This window comes from Pseudophryne corroboree, unplaced genomic scaffold, assembly GCF_028390025.1.
Source record: "Pseudophryne corroboree isolate aPseCor3 unplaced genomic scaffold, aPseCor3.hap2 scaffold_823, whole genome shotgun sequence".
Classification (NCBI taxonomy): Eukaryota; Metazoa; Chordata; class Amphibia; order Anura; family Myobatrachidae; genus Pseudophryne; species Pseudophryne corroboree.
Window position 1 is genome coordinate 206,904 of NW_026970402.1, and position 13,064 is coordinate 219,967.

General features: G+C 48.7%; 15 non-coding genes and 1 pseudogene across 15 annotated transcripts; all 16 read left to right on the forward strand.

Moving 5' to 3' along the window:
- The first annotated feature begins 1,948 nt into the window (after positions 1–1,948).
- LOC135042329 (U1 spliceosomal RNA) lies at positions 1,949–2,111 on the forward strand. Its single transcript, XR_010235480.1, has one exon. It is a non-coding gene; the product is annotated as a U1 spliceosomal RNA (small nuclear RNA).
- Positions 2,112–2,782: 671 nt separating this feature from the next.
- Positions 2,783–2,946, forward strand: LOC135042358 (U1 spliceosomal RNA). Its single transcript, XR_010235501.1, has one exon. It is a non-coding gene; the product is annotated as a U1 spliceosomal RNA (small nuclear RNA).
- Positions 2,947–3,098: 152 nt separating this feature from the next.
- LOC135042324 (U1 spliceosomal RNA) lies at positions 3,099–3,261 on the forward strand. The gene has a single exon (XR_010235476.1). It is a non-coding gene; the product is annotated as a U1 spliceosomal RNA (small nuclear RNA).
- A 671-nt stretch (positions 3,262–3,932) lies between these two features.
- Positions 3,933–4,096, forward strand: LOC135042384 (U1 spliceosomal RNA). Its single transcript, XR_010235526.1, has one exon. It is a non-coding gene; the product is annotated as a U1 spliceosomal RNA (small nuclear RNA).
- Positions 4,097–4,248: 152 nt separating this feature from the next.
- On the forward strand, positions 4,249–4,411 carry LOC135042328 (U1 spliceosomal RNA). Its single transcript, XR_010235479.1, has one exon. It is a non-coding gene; the product is annotated as a U1 spliceosomal RNA (small nuclear RNA).
- A 670-nt stretch (positions 4,412–5,081) lies between these two features.
- LOC135042385 (U1 spliceosomal RNA) lies at positions 5,082–5,245 on the forward strand. The gene has a single exon (XR_010235527.1). It is a non-coding gene; the product is annotated as a U1 spliceosomal RNA (small nuclear RNA).
- Positions 5,246–5,397: 152 nt separating this feature from the next.
- Positions 5,398–5,560, forward strand: LOC135042314 (U1 spliceosomal RNA). The gene has a single exon (XR_010235469.1). It is a non-coding gene; the product is annotated as a U1 spliceosomal RNA (small nuclear RNA).
- A 614-nt stretch (positions 5,561–6,174) lies between these two features.
- On the forward strand, positions 6,175–6,338 carry LOC135042359 (U1 spliceosomal RNA). The gene has a single exon (XR_010235502.1). It is a non-coding gene; the product is annotated as a U1 spliceosomal RNA (small nuclear RNA).
- A 152-nt stretch (positions 6,339–6,490) lies between these two features.
- Positions 6,491–6,653, forward strand: LOC135042325 (U1 spliceosomal RNA). Its single transcript, XR_010235477.1, has one exon. It is a non-coding gene; the product is annotated as a U1 spliceosomal RNA (small nuclear RNA).
- A 670-nt stretch (positions 6,654–7,323) lies between these two features.
- On the forward strand, positions 7,324–7,487 carry LOC135042387 (U1 spliceosomal RNA). Its single transcript, XR_010235528.1, has one exon. It is a non-coding gene; the product is annotated as a U1 spliceosomal RNA (small nuclear RNA).
- A 152-nt stretch (positions 7,488–7,639) lies between these two features.
- LOC135042316 (U1 spliceosomal RNA) lies at positions 7,640–7,802 on the forward strand. The gene has a single exon (XR_010235471.1). It is a non-coding gene; the product is annotated as a U1 spliceosomal RNA (small nuclear RNA).
- Positions 7,803–8,416: 614 nt separating this feature from the next.
- On the forward strand, positions 8,417–8,580 carry LOC135042351 (U1 spliceosomal RNA). The gene has a single exon (XR_010235494.1). It is a non-coding gene; the product is annotated as a U1 spliceosomal RNA (small nuclear RNA).
- Positions 8,581–8,732: 152 nt separating this feature from the next.
- On the forward strand, positions 8,733–8,874 carry LOC135042318 (U1 spliceosomal RNA; annotated as a pseudogene).
- Positions 8,875–9,565: 691 nt separating this feature from the next.
- On the forward strand, positions 9,566–9,729 carry LOC135042383 (U1 spliceosomal RNA). The gene has a single exon (XR_010235525.1). It is a non-coding gene; the product is annotated as a U1 spliceosomal RNA (small nuclear RNA).
- A 2,719-nt stretch (positions 9,730–12,448) lies between these two features.
- LOC135042292 (U1 spliceosomal RNA) lies at positions 12,449–12,612 on the forward strand. Its single transcript, XR_010235448.1, has one exon. It is a non-coding gene; the product is annotated as a U1 spliceosomal RNA (small nuclear RNA).
- A 152-nt stretch (positions 12,613–12,764) lies between these two features.
- On the forward strand, positions 12,765–12,927 carry LOC135042287 (U1 spliceosomal RNA). The gene has a single exon (XR_010235443.1). It is a non-coding gene; the product is annotated as a U1 spliceosomal RNA (small nuclear RNA).
- Positions 12,928–13,064: the final 137 nt, after the last annotated feature.

The following is a 13,064-nucleotide window of genomic DNA, read 5'->3' on the forward strand; positions in this document are numbered from 1 at the left end:
CGGCTAAAATTAGTGCTGCTGCAGCGGGTCCCCCTGTGTGCTGATTGCACGGGAGACGGCCGCTGTATACTGTACTTAGCCACACGGCTAAAATTAGTGCTGCTGCAGCGGGTCCCCCTGTGTGCTGATTGCACGGGAGACGGCCGCTGTATACAGTACTTAGCCACATGGCTAAAATTAGTGCTGCTGCAGCGGGTCCCCCTGTGTGCTGATTGCACGGGAGACGGCCGCTGTATAGTGTACCTAGCCACACGGCTAAAATTAGTGCTGCTGCAGCGGGTCCCCCTATGTGCTGATTGCACGGGAGACGACCGCTACATAGTATACCTGGCCACGTGGCTAGAATCAGTGCTGCTGCTGCGGGTTCCCCTGTGTGCTGATTACACGGGAGACGGCCGCTACACAGTATACTTAGCCACACGGGTGGTCTCATACGGGAGAGCCGCGGCTAGCGGCTTCCTGCAGACATACCGTGTGGGAAGGAATTGAGGGCATTGCTACACTGGGACTTTCTATTAAGGTCTCAGTGTGCTGACCCTAATACTTAATACAAAAACAGCCAAATATTAAGGGGACACTATATTGTCACTTGCTCCCGCTGATATACACTGCGGGAAGGAACTGACGTCTTCACTGCACTGGAAAAAAGTTTATAAAATCCCACTGTGCCGGCCCGACAACACTTTATGTAGTAGTGGCAGACTATAGAGGGGACACATATTAATCCCAGCTATAGTGTGGATGAATTAACAGGCACTATCTATTATTAGAAACATATGCACTGCATACAATATTGAATAACTAACTGCCCTATTATAAAAGTGGTAAATGGGATATAAGGAAATGTCATAATATATAGGGGTGATTGCCTTATGAGCACTTTGGCTGTGATATTAAAGACACAATTGCTTGAACATTAAGGACAAGTATTTGGTAAAAATTGTTCAACAAACTACACATGTGCATAACAGATGTTGAGTAAAATCATAAAAAAACAGTGACTGTATGGTAAATGCATAATAAACATATGTGCAAGTGATGTCGATATAGGACCCACTCCCATATAGTAAAGACTATTATCAAAGATACACATGTGTAGAGAATAATTTCCAGCCCCATCTGTCTGAGAATTTTCTGTCAGACAGCTATAAGGGCATTTCAAGGAGAAAATAACACACAAAGTATCATATAATCATTTAGGACAGAGGCACAGGGATATTATCCCGCTAGCAGCAAAGCAATCAATACACTATTCAGAGGAGGCAACTAGATATTGTGGCCCACCATTTAATTATCGCAAAATATAGTCAGTGATGCGCACACTGTCAATACGAAGTCAAAATTACATAAGTGGTGGTATTATTAAGTCACATGTAGGAGTTGTTTACTCCTGGATACAAATGTATCATTGCAAGACATCTGGCAACTATAGTTGTTACTAACACTCAAACACTGTTTAAAACATTGGAGACAGTGAAGAAATACATCATTACAGTGGCGAAGCTTTTTAATTCACTTTATTAAATTTATTCACATAAATTCATTCACGTTAATCACAATTCACATGCACTATATTTCGTTAATGTCTTAAGTAATAATAATAAAAGTTATATTTTAAAATTAGTGGTCATCTATCGTAACAGATATTTGACTTTAAGTAAGTATATTTGTCCGCGTGTGCCCAATACAGGGACTTTTCTTCTTGTGAATCTCTAGACCCCTGTGATTTCCCCAAATGTGGGAAACTCGACTGCATTATTTGTGGTAGTGGGGGACTGTGTTTGTGCTTTCCTCTGGTCAGCTCGGGTAAAAATCAGATTTCTTTATCTCAGATCTTCCTCTAGCCTTGTTCTTCTTTCGAGAGTTCCCTTGTGCTGCCTCAGTTGGATCTCTTTCACTTGACAGGGGGGTACCCGAGCAGCGACCCTCCCCAGCTCTAGCCCAACTCCTACTTACCTGCCAGGTGAGATACTATGATCATGTAGGTGCTTCTCCCAGGGCAAGGCTCACCCATTGCACTCTGGTTGTGCTGCCCCTGCGATTTCCCCAAATGTGGGAAACTTGACTGCATAATTTGTGTTTCCCTTGGTCGGCTCTCGTATAATTCAGATCTCTTTGTCGCAGGTCTCTCTCCAGCCTAGTTTGCTGTCTGTTTCCACTTCTCTTTTCTTGAGCCGCTCCCTTCTATGCCCTTGCGCACTATCCTGACTTCTCCCGTCTGCTTACTTCGTGCCTTCCAACGCACAATGCAAACTACAGGTAGTGCTGCAGGGCCCACACCCTTTTACTTGCCGTACAGAGCAGCTCTGGAGCAGTTACAGTGCCCAGCTGCTGCAAGAAATCAGCTTGAATGCTTCAGGGGCTGGGGCATAGCCAACATGAGCCCCACACCGAAGGAGGGTGGAGGTGTGTAATGCGAACTAGGGGTCAGCCAAGCGCCGCAAAAGGCCGCCATGCCCTGCACGCCCCTTTTCTCTTTTCATATGCAGACGAGGGTTGAAGCCAACTTTGACCCACTGCTTGGATGGCATCACCATATGCAAATCCATCTGCTGCAGGCCTTCCCCCAGGAATGTTTGCACTAGTTGTTGCATTTGGTTTGTTGTTTGGGGGTGCTTCAGTATTAGGCAGCCTTCTGCCCTCCCATGTTCATCTGAAAATATGTGTTCTCCCTGCAGTTGTTGTCCCCAGATGAGAGTTCCCTTGTGCTGCCTCAGTTGAATCTCCTTTACTTGACAGAGATGCGCCTGAGCAGCGGCCCTCCCCAGCCCTATCCCAAATCATACTTATTTTGCATAGGAGAGACCATGGTCTTGAAGATTGTTCTCCCAGGGTGAGGTTCATTCATTGCATTCTGGGTATGCTGACCCCTGTGATTTCCCCAAATGTGGGAAACTCAACTGCATTATTTGTGGTAGTGGGGGACTGTGTTTGTGCTTTCCTCTGGTCAGCTCTGGTAAAAGTCAGATTTATTTGTTTCAGATCTTCCTCTAGCCTTGTTCTTCTTTCGAGAGTTCCCTTGTGCTGCCTCAGTTGGATCTCCTTCACTTGACAGGGGTGTGCCCGAGCAGCGACCCTCCCCAGCTCTAGCCCAACTTCTACTTACCTGCCAGGTGAGATACTATAATCATGAAGGTGCTTCTCCCAGGGCAAGGCTCACCCATTGCACTCTGGATGTGCTGCCCCTGCGATTTCCCCAAATGTGGGAAACTTGACTGCATAATTTGTGTTTCCCCTGGTCGGCTCTCGTATAATTCAGATCTCTTTGTCTCAGGTCTCTCTCCAGCCTAGTTTGCTGTCTGTTTCCACTTCTCTTTTCTTAAGCCGCTCCATTCTATGGCCTTGCGCACTATCCTTACTTCTCCCGTCTGCTTACTTTGTGCCTTCCAATACACAATGCAAACTACAGGTAGTGCTGCAGGGCCCACACCCTTTTACTTGCCGTACAGAGCAGCTCTGGAGCTGTTACAGTGCCCAGCTACTGCAAGAAATCAGCTTGAATGCTTCAGGGGCTGGGGCATAGCCAACATGAGCCCCACACCGAAGGAGAATGGAGGTGTTTAATGCGAACTAGGGGTCATCCAAGCGCCGCAAAAGGCCGCCATGCCCTGCACGCCCCTTTTCTCTTTTCATATGCAGACGAGGGTTGAAGCCAACTTTGACCCACTGCTTGGATGACATCACCATATGCAAATCCATCTGCTGCAGGCCTTCCCCCAGGAATGCTTGCACTAGTTGTTGCATTTGGTTTGTTGTTTGGGGGTGCTTCAGTATTAGGCAGCCTTCTGCCCTCCCATGTTCATCTGAAAATATGTGTTCTCCCTGCAGTTGTTGTCCCCAGATGAGAGTTCCCTTATGCTGCCTCAGTTGAATCTCCTTTACTTGACAGAGATGTGCCTGAGCAGCGGCCCTCCCCAGCCCTATCCCAAATCATACTTATTTTGCATAGGAGATACCATGGTCATGAAGATTATTCTCCCAGTGTGAGGTTCATTCATTGCATTCTGGGTATGCTGACCCCTGTGATTTCCCCAAATGTGGGAAACTCGACAGCATTATTTGTGGTAGTGGGGGACTGTGTTTGTGTTTTCCTCTGGTCAGCTCTGGTAAAAGTCAGATTTCTTTGTCTCAGATCTTCCTCTAGCCTTGTTCTTCTTTCGAGAATTCCCTTGTGCTGCCTCAGTTGGATCTCCTTCACTTGACAGGGGGGTACCCGAGCAGCGACCCTCCCCAGCTCTAGCCCAACTCCTACTTACCTGCCAGGTGAGATACTATGATCACGTAGGTGCTTCTCCCAGGGCAAGGCTCACCCATTGCACTCTGGTTGTGCTGCTCCTGCGATTTCCCCAAATGTGGGAAACTTGACTGCATAATTTGTGTTTCCCCTGGTCGGCTCTCGTATAATTCAGATCTCTTTGTCTCAGGTCTCTCTCCAGCCTAGTTTGCTGTCTGTTTCCACTTCTCTTTTCTTAAGCCGCTCCATTCTATGGCCTTGCGCACTATCCTTACTTCTCCCGTCTGCTTACTTTGTGCCTTCCAATGCACAATGCAAACTACAGGTAGTGCTGCAGGGCCCACACCCTTTTACTTGCCGTACAGAGCAGCTCTGGAGCTGTTACAGTGCCCAGCTACTGCAAGAAATCAGCTTGAATGCTTCAGGGGCTGGGGCATAGCCAACATGAGCCCCACACCGAAGGAGGGTGGAGGTGTTTAATGCGAACTAGGGGTCATCCAAGCGCCGCAAAAGGCCGCCATGCCCTGCACGCCCCTTTTCTCTTTTCATATGCAGACGAGGGTTGAAGCCAACTTTGACCCACTGCTTGGATGACATCACCATATGCAAATCCATCTGCTGCAGGCCTTCCCCCAGGAATGCTTGCACTAGTTGTTGCATTTGGTTTGTTGTTTGGGGGTGCTTCAGTATTAGGCAGCCTTCTGCCCTCCCATGTTCATCTGAAAATATGTGTTCTCCCTGCAGTTGTTGTCCCCAGTGAGAGTTCCCTTATGCTGCCTCAGTTGAATCTCCTTTAATTGACAGAGATGTGCCTGAGCAGCGGCCCTCCCCAGCCCTATCCCAAATCATACTTATTTTGCATAGGAGATACCATGGTCATGAAGATTATTCTCCCAGTGTGAGGTTCATTCATTGCATTCTGGGTATGCTGACCCCTGTGATTTCCCCAAATGTGGGAAACTCGACAGCATTATTTGTGGTAGTGGGGGACTGTGTTTGTGTTTTCCTCTGGTCAGCTCTGGTAAAAGTCAGATTTCTTTGTCTCAGATCTTCCTCTAGCCTTGTTCTTCTTTCGAGAATTCCCTTGTGCTGCCTCAGTTGGATCTCCTTCACTTGACAGGGGGGTACCCGAGCAGCGACCCTCCCCAGTTCTAGCCCAACTCCTACTTACCTGCCAGGTGAGATACTATGATCACGTAGGTGCTTCTCCCAGGGCAAGGCTCACCCATTGCACTCTGGGTGTGCTGCTCCTGCGATTTCCCCAAATGTGGGAAACTTGACTGCATAATTTGTGTTTCCCCTGGTCGGCTCTCGTATACTTCAGATCTCTTTGTCTCAGGTCTCTCTCCAGCCTAGTTTGCTGTCTGTTTCCACTTCTCTTTTCTTAAGTGCCTTCCAATGCACAATGCAAACTACAGGTAGTGCTGCAGGGCCCACACCCTTTTACTTGCCGTACATAGCAGCTCTGGAGCTGTTACAGTGCCAAGCTGCTGCAAGAAATCAGCTTGAATGCTTCAGGGGCTGGGGCATAGCCAACATGAGCCCCACACCGAAGGAGGGTGGGGGTGTTTAATGCGAACTAAGGGTCATCCAACGCCGCAAAAGGCCGCCATGCCCTGCATACCCCTTTTCTCTTTTCATATGCAGATGAGGGTTGAAGCCAACTTTGACCCACTGCTTGGATGGCATCACCATATGCAAATCCATCTGCTGCAGGCCTTCCCCCAGGAATGTTTGCACTAGTTGTTGCATTTGGTTTGTTGTTTGGGGGTGCTTCAGTATTAGGCAGCCTTCTGCCCTCCCATGTTCATCTGAAAATATGTGTTCTCCCTGCAGTTGTTGTCCCCAGATGAGAGTTCCCTTGTGCTGCCTCAGTTGAATCTCCTTTACTTGACAGAGATGCGCCTGAGCAGCGGCCCTCCCCAGCCCTATCCCAAATCATACTTATTTTGCATAGGAGAGACCATGGTCTTGAAGATTGTTCTCCCAGGGTGAGGTTCATTCATTGCATTCTGGGTATGCTGACCCCTGTGATTTCCCCAAATGTGGGAAACTCAACTGCATTATTTGTGGTAGTGGGGGACTGTGTTTGTGCTTTCCTCTGGTCAGCTCTGGTAAAAGTCAGATTTATTTGTTTCAGATCTTCCTCTAGCCTTGTTCTTCTTTCGAGAGTTCCCTTGTGCTGCCTCAGTTGGATCTCCTTCACTTGACAGGGGTGTGCCCGAGCAGCGACCCTCCCCAGCTCTAGCCCAACTTCTACTTACCTGCCAGGTGAGATACTATAATCATGAAGGTGCTTCTCCCAGGGCAAGGCTCACCCATTGCACTCTGGATGTGCTGCCCCTGCGATTTCCCCAAATGTGGGAAACTTGACTGCATAATTTGTGTTTCCCCTGGTCGGCTCTCGTATAATTCAGATCTCTTTGTCTCAGGTCTCTCTCCAGCCTAGTTTGCTGTCTGTTTCCACTTCTCTTTTCTTAAGCCGCTCCATTCTATGGCCTTGCGCACTATCCTTACTTCTCCCGTCTGCTTACTTTGTGCCTTCCAATGCACAATGCAAACTACAGGTAGTGCTGCAGGGCCCACACCCTTTTACTTGCCGTACAGAGCAGCTCTGGAGCTGTTACAGTGCCCAGCTACTGCAAGAAATCAGCTTGAATGCTTCAGGGGCTGGGGCATAGCCAACATGAGCCCCACACCGAAGGAGGGTGGAGGTGTTTAATGCGAACTAGGGGTCATCCAAGCGCCGCAAAAGGCCGCCATGCCCTGCACGCCCCTTTTCTCTTTTCATATGCAGACGAGGGTTGAAGCCAACTTTGACCCACTGCTTGGATGACATCACCATATGCAAATCCATCTGCTGCAGGCCTTCCCCCAGGAATGCTTGCACTAGTTGTTGCATTTGGTTTGTTGTTTGGGGGTGCTTCAGTATTAGGCAGCCTTCTGCCCTCCCATGTTCATCTGAAAATATGTGTTCTCCCTGCAGTTGTTGTCCCCAGTGAGAGTTCCCTTATGCTGCCTCAGTTGAATCTCCTTTAATTGACAGAGATGTGCCTGAGCAGCGGCCCTCCCCAGCCCTATCCCAAATCATACTTATTTTGCATAGGAGATACCATGGTCATGAAGATTATTCTCCCAGTGTGAGGTTCATTCATTGCATTCTGGGTATGCTGACCCCTGTGATTTCCCCAAATGTGGGAAACTCGACAGCATTATTTGTGGTAGTGGGGGACTGTGTTTGTGTTTTCCTCTGGTCAGCTCTGGTAAAAGTCAGATTTCTTTGTCTCAGATCTTCCTCTAGCCTTGTTCTTCTTTCGAGAATTCCCTTGTGCTGCCTCAGTTGGATCTCCTTCACTTGACAGGGGGGTACCCGAGCAGCGACCCTCCCCAGTTCTAGCCCAACTCCTACTTACCTGCCAGGTGAGATACTATGATCACGTAGGTGCTTCTCCCAGGGCAAGGCTCACCCATTGCACTCTGGGTGTGCTGCTCCTGCGATTTCCCCAAATGTGGGAAACTTGACTGCATAATTTGTGTTTCCCCTGGTCGGCTCTCGTATACTTCAGATCTCTTTGTCTCAGGTCTCTCTCCAGCCTAGTTTGCTGTCTGTTTCCACTTCTCTTTTCTTAAGTGCCTTCCAATGCACAATGCAAACTACAGGTAGTGCTGCAGGGCCCACACCCTTTTACTTGCCGTACAGAGCAGCTCTGGAGCTGTTACAGTGCCCAGCTGCTGCAAGAAATCAGCTTGAATGCTTCAGGGGCTGGGGCATAGCCAACATGAGCCCCACACCGAAGGAGGGTGGGGGTGTTTAATGCGAACTAAGGGTCATCCAACGCCGCAAAAGGCCGCCATGCCCTGCATACCCCTTTTCTCTTTTCATATGCAGATGAGGGTTCCAGCCAACTTTGGCCCACTGCTTGGATGACATCACCGTATGCAAATCCGTCTTCTGCAGAACTTCCCCCAGGAATGCTTGTACTAGTTGTTGCATTTGGTTTGTTGTTTGGGGGTGCTTCAGTATTAGGCAGCCTTCTGCCCTCCCATGTTCATCTGAAAATATGTGTTCTCCCTGCAGTTGTTGTCCTCAGATGGGAGTTCCCTTGTGCTGCCTCAGTTGAATCTCCTTTACTTGACAGAGATGTGCCTGAGCAGCGGCCCTCCCCAGCCCTATCCCAAATCATACTTATTTTGCATAGGAGATACCATGGTCATGAAGATTGTTCTCCGAGGGTGAGGTTCATTCATTGCATTTTGGGTATGCTGACCCCTGTGATTTCCCCAAATGTGGGAAACTCGACTGCATTATTTGTGGTAGTGGGGGACTGTGTTTGTGCTTTCCTCTGGTCAGCTCTGGTAAAAGTCAGATTTCTTTGTCTCAGATTTTCCTCTAGCCTTGTTCTTCTTTCGAGAGTTCCCTTGTGCTGCCTCAGTTGGATCTCCTTCACTTGACAGGGGGGTACCCGAGCAGCAACCCTCCCCAGCTCTAGCCCAACTCCTACTTACCTGCCAGGTGAGATACTATGATCATGAAGGTGCTTCTCCCAGGGCAAGGCTCACCCATTGCACTCTGGGTGTGCTGCTCCTGCGATTTCCCCAAATGTGGGACACTTGACTGCATAATTTGTGTTTCCCCTGGTCGGCTCTTATATAATTTAGATCTCTTTGTCTCAGGTCCCTCTCCAGCCTAGTTTGCTGCCTGTTTCCACTTCTCTTTTCTTGAGCCGCTCCCTTCTATGCCCTTGTGCACTATCCTGACTTCCCCGTCTGCTTACTTTGTGCGTTCCAACGCACAATGCAAAATACAGGTAGTGCTGCAGGGCCCACACCCTTTTACTTGCTTTACAGAGCAGCTCTGGAGCTGTTACAGTGCCCAGCTGCTGCAAGAAATCAGCTTGAATGCTTCAGGGGCTTGGGCATAGCCAACATGAGCCCCACACCGAAGGAGGGTGGAGGTGTTTAATGCGAACTAGGGGTCATCCAAGCGCCGCAAAAGGCCGCCATGCCCTGCACACCCCTTTTTTATTTTCATATGCAGACGAGGGTTGAAGCCAACTTTGACCCACTGCTTGGATGACATCACCATATGCAAATCCATCTGCTGCAGGCCTTCCCCCAGGAATGCTTGCACTAGTAGTTGCATTTGGTTTGTTTTTTGGGGGTGCTTCAGTATTAGGCAGCCTTCTGCCCTCCCATGTTCATCTGAAAATATGTGTTCTCCCTGCAGTTGTTGTCCCCAGATGAGAGTTCCCTTGTGCTGCCTCAGTTGAATCTCCTTTACTTGACAGAGATGTGCCTGAGCAGCGGCCCTCCCCAGCCCTATCCCAAATCATACTTATTTTGCATAGGAGATACCATGGTCATGAAGATTGTTCTCCCAGGGTGAGGTTCATTCATTGCATTCTGGGTATGCTGACCCCTGTGATTTCCCCAAATGTGGGAAACTCGACTGCATTATTTGTGGTAGTGGGGGACTGTGTTTGTGCTTTCCTCTGGTCAGCTCTGGTAAAAGTCAGATTTCTTTGTCTCAGATCTTCCTCTAGCCTTGTTCTTCTTTCGAGAGTTCCCTTGTGCTGCCTCAGTTGGATCTCCTTCACTTGACAGGGGGTGCACGAGCAGCAATCCTCCACAGCTCTAGCCCAACTCCTACTTACCTGCCAGGTGAGATACTATGATCTTCACTGTTAGGGCAATCAGGATGTGGAATTCCCTGCCAGGGAAGGTGGTAATGGCGGACTCTGTAATTGGATTTAAAAAAGGAATGGATACATTTCTGAATGAAAAAGCTATCCAAGGTTATAATACTTAAAATATCAACATGGTTAATCCGGGGGTAACATGAGTTATAGTAGCTAACTAGTCATAAAACATTATTCAGCAAGTATGTAGAATCATCACAACTTAAAACAGGTTGAACACGATGGGCAATTTGCCTCTATTCAACCTCAAAAACTATGTTACTATATGTTACTATATTACTATGTTACTGTAGTATACAGAACACCACAATGTAATGAGCAGTGATAGTGAGCACTGATGAGGATACTAAAACTGACACTGAGCAGCAAGATGCAGCACTGGACTATTAGTAATGTACTGTAGTATGCTGAGCACCACAATGCAGCACAAGACAATGAGCAGTGATACTGAGCACTGATGAGGATACTACTGAGAACTGACACTGAGCAGGAGAGACACACTACTAGTATTACTGAGCAGCAATAAGTAACCACTGATACTGAGCACTGATATGGAGATTTCCACTGAGAGAACATAGCCACGTCCTCTCCGCTCTCTCTTCAATGCACGAGTAAAAATGGCGGCAACGCGCAGCTCTTTATATGGAATCCGAATCTCGCGAGAATCCGACAGCGGGATGATGACATTTTCCCTTGTTCAGGTTTTCCGAGTCAGGCGGGAACAACCGAGCCTGCCTCGGACCAGTGTAAACCACGTGGAGTTCGTCGGGAATTCGGTTCTCTGAGAACCGAACCCGCTCCTCTATATATACTATATTACTATGTTACTGTAGTATACAGAACACCACAATGCAATGAGCAGTGATAGTGAGCACTGATGAGGATACTAGAACTGACACTGAGCAGCAAGATGCAGCACTGGACTATTAGTAATGTACTGTAGTATGCTGAGCACCACAATGCAGCACAAGACAATGAGCAGTGATACTGAGCACTGATGAGGATACTACTGAGAACTGACACTGAGCAGGAGAGACACACTACTAGTATTACTGAGCAGCAATAAGTAACCACTGATACTGAGCACTGATATGGAGATTTCCACTGAGAGAACATAGCCACGTCCTCTCCGCTCTCTCTTCAATGCACGAGTAAAAATGGCAGCAACGCGCAGCTCTTTATATGGAATCCGAATCTCGCGAGAATCCGACAGCGGGATGATGACATTTTCCCTTGTTCAGGTTTTCCGAGTCAGGCGGGAACAACCGAGCCTGCCTCGGACCAGTGTTAACCACGTGGAGTTCGTGGGGAATTCGGTTCTCGGAGAACCGAACCCGCTCCTCTCTACCTTATACCCATCAATTTTTTTATTTTCAGTCTAAGCCCCTGCAGTTTTCTGTAAGCATCTGCTTCGCTATGATGATCAACAAGTCACAAGGGCAAACACTCAGGGCTTGAGGCGTAGATCTTAGGACCAGCTGCTACAAGCATGGCAGAGGTGTCACTATCACTGGTGAGACCCAGAGAGGTGGCGAGGGAGATTGTAATGCAGTGCGCGCAGATAAACAGCGCAATGGTAAAAAGGAGGCATGGTTTCATAGGTAGGGGCGTGGCCTGGTGGCCTGAATCTACATTTTGTTGCTCCGGGAGTCCCGGGGGTTGGGGGCTGCACCCGGGGACTAGTGTGTGAGCGGTGCTGGCTCCTGCACAGTGACAGGGCATGGCCACCCAGCATGACGCCTCCCTTCTTGACCATGCTGTAATTGCAGTCGCACTGCAGTTCAGCGTGATCATAAAAAATGGTGTAGGCTCCTGCTGGTGCAGACTGTAGAGAAAAGCTGCTGTGACCACGCCCCCTGTGTCTCCTCCGTTGCAGACCCCATTTTGAAGCCTTGCCCCCGGACTAAGAGAAAAGAATGCCCTTGCGCACTATCCTGACTTCTCCTCCCGTCTGCTTAATTTGTGCCTTCCAACGCACAATGCGAACAACAGGTGGTGCTGCAGGGCCCACACTCTTTTACTTGCCTTACAGAACAGCTCTGGAGCTGTTACAGTGCCCAGCTGCTGCAAGAAATCAGCTTGAATGCTTCAGGGGATGGGGCATGGCCAACATGAGCCCCACACCAAAGGAGGGTGGGGGTGTTTAATGCGAACTAGGGGTCATCCAAGCACTGCAAAAGGCCGCCATGCCCTGCATGCCCCTTTACTCTTTTCATATGCAGATGAGGGTTCCAGTCAACTTTGACCCACTGCTTGGATAACATAACCATATGCAAATCCGTCTGCTGCAGACCTTCCCCCAAGAGTGCTTGTACTAGTTGTTGCATATGGTTTGATATTTGATGGTGCTTCAGTATTAGGCAGCCTTCCGCCCTCCCATGTTCATCTGAAAAGATGTGGTCTCCCTGCAGTTGTTGTCCCCAGATGAGAGTTCCCTTGTGCTGCCTCAGTTGAATCTCCTTTACTTGACAGAGATGTGCCTGAGCAGCGGCCCTCACCAGCCCTATCCCAAATCATACTTATTTTGCATAGGAGATACCATGGTCATGAAGATTGTTCTCCCAGGGTGAGGTTCATTCATTGCATTCTGGGTATGCTGACCCCTGTGATTTTCCCAAATGTGGGAAACTCGACTGCATTATTTGTGGTAGTGGGGGACTGTGTTTGTGCTTTCCTCTGGTCAGCTCTGGTAAAAGTCAGATTTCTTTGTCTCAGATCTTCCTCTAGCCTTGTTTTTCTTTCGAGAGTTCCCTGGTGCTGCCTCAGTTGGATCTCCTTCACTTCACAGGGGGGAACCCGAGCAGCGACCCTCCCCAGCTCTAGCCCAACTCCTACTTACCTGCCAGGTGAGATACTATGATCATGAAGGTGCTTCTCCCAGGGCAAGGCTCACCCATTGCACTCTGGGTGTGCTGCCCCTGCGATTTCCCCAAATGTGGGAAACTTGACTGCATAATTTGTGTTTCCCCTGGTCGGCTCTCGTATAATTCAGATCTCTTTGTCTCAGGTCTCTCTCCAGCCTAGTTTGCTGTCTGTTTCCACTTCTCTTTTCTTCAGCCGCTCCCTTCTATACCCTTGTGCACTATCCTGACTTCTCCCCCAGTCTGCTTACTTTGTGCCTTCCAATGCAC